Source organism: Ictalurus punctatus, chromosome 1 (genome assembly GCF_001660625.3).
Source record: "Ictalurus punctatus breed USDA103 chromosome 1, Coco_2.0, whole genome shotgun sequence".
Taxonomy (NCBI): domain Eukaryota; kingdom Metazoa; phylum Chordata; class Actinopteri; order Siluriformes; family Ictaluridae; genus Ictalurus; species Ictalurus punctatus.
The window spans coordinates 30,646,098-30,648,204 of NC_030416.2; positions in this window are offsets into that span (position 1 = coordinate 30,646,098).

The following is a 2,107-nucleotide window of genomic DNA, read 5'->3' on the forward strand; positions in this document are numbered from 1 at the left end:
TCAGGTGTCCACATACTTTTGTCCATGTAGTGTATTCTGCCTTTGTTACATATGGAACACTGAATTGAAAATGAATCCCTTCTTTTACTGATAATTTGTATCAAGTGGTTGAATGCAAGTGGTTATAAAAAAAACAACAACAACAACATACCAGAAAGTTTCTCCTGCAGCTGAGAGTTTGAGATTCCAGGCTCATTAGCAGACTGCTGTTGCCTGCCAGGTCTGGCTACAGGTCATTCCCAAATGGCTAAAATATCATTAACATCGTCTCAGTAAACCTATGGAGTTCAGGTTGAGTCAAGGTCAATGGTGTGTTAACTGGAGTCATTTGTGAGACCTTTATTCACGTTTTACTATACCGCTTAAGTTACAATAACCAGGATTTTTGGCATGGCCTAAAACAGAAACAAGGTGCCAGGTCTGGGACAGACACATCTGTGATCCAGCTGCTAATTATACTCCACGTTGCTTTGGACACTTACTAACTAAAGAGGTTAACCGGGACTAATACCAGGACTAATTTATTACAAATATTTTGAATAGAATATCATGAAAAAGTGCATTTTTTTCCCCAGTAATTTAATTCAAAAAGTAGAACTTTCATATATTCTAGATTCATTACGCATAAAGTGAAATATCTCAAGCCTTTTTTTGTTTTAATCTTGATTATTACAGCGCACAGCTCATGAAATTCAAGAATCCAGTATCTCAAAATATTAGAATGAATTTATAATACAGAAATGTCGACCTTCTGGAAAGTATGTTAATTTATGAACTCGATACTCGGTCAGGGCTTTAATCCTTTTGTATGGATTACTGCATCAATGCGGCGTGGTATGGAGGCAATCAGCCTGAGGCACTGCTGAGGTGTTCTGGAAGCCCAGGTTGCTTTGATAATGGCATTCAGCTCGTCTGTATTGTTGGGTCTGGTGTCGATTATAGATTCTCTATGGGGTTCGGGTCAGGAGAGTCGGCTGGCCAATCAAGCACAGTAATACCATGGTCAGAAAATCAGCTACTTGTAGTTTCGGCACTGTGGGCAGGTGCCGAGTCCTGCTGGAAAAGGAAATCAGCATCTCCATAAAGGCATGAAGTGATCTAAAATCTCCTGGTAGACACTGCATCGACTGTCGACTTGAGAAAACACAGTGGACCAACACCAGCAGATGACATGACACCGCAAATCATCACTGACTGTGGAAACTTCACACTGGACTCCAAGCAACTTGGATTCTGTTCCTCTCCACTCTTCCTCTAGAACCTGGAACCTTGATTTCCAAATGAAATGCAAAATTTACTTCCTTCTGAAAAGAAGACTTTGGACCACTGAGCAACAGTGTTTTTAGTAAAAAGGTGTTTTGAGTTAACTAACTGATTAGAGCTCTTATCAGGTCAACATTTCTGTATTATAAATTCTTTAGTCTAATATTTTGAGATAATATCATGAGCTGTCAGCCATAATCATCCAGATTAAAACAAACAAAAAAAAAGGCTTGAAATATTTCACTTGTGTAATGAATCTAGAATAGATAATTAAATTACAGACAAAAACAAACTTTTCCACGATATTCTAACTTTTTGTGATGCACCTGTATCTTACGAAACATCTGCTACACGTCTTCGTTCCTGTTAATGCAACAAATGGTCGTCGCTCTACTCTGACCCCTTCTGGCAACAAGTAAAATTACACAAACACACCCTGTACAGATTTAAAATAAGCTTTTCTGGGTAAACTCATGTGACATCAAGTGAAACCACAAAACTTCTACCCTTCAATAAGATGACAACGCAATGCCCCAGAGTGCACAAAACATGCTTTGCTGATGACGCACACACTGTGGAAATGTGTGCTTAATCAGAAATGCTCATATGGATCCTATTTGAAGAGGATCTTCATGCCAAGAAGTAGCACACGCCAGGCTGTGGAACGGGGCTTGGACCTGAAGTGAGACATTTTAACAGAAAACTACCTCCAGACTGATGAAAAGCAGAACCTCCTCGAGCATTTCCTTTCTGTAGAGAACGGTGTCACTATTACAGCACTTAACCAAGACTATTTCCTCGTAGCCATCACACCCAATCCATTACTGTCTAGAAATTCAAACAA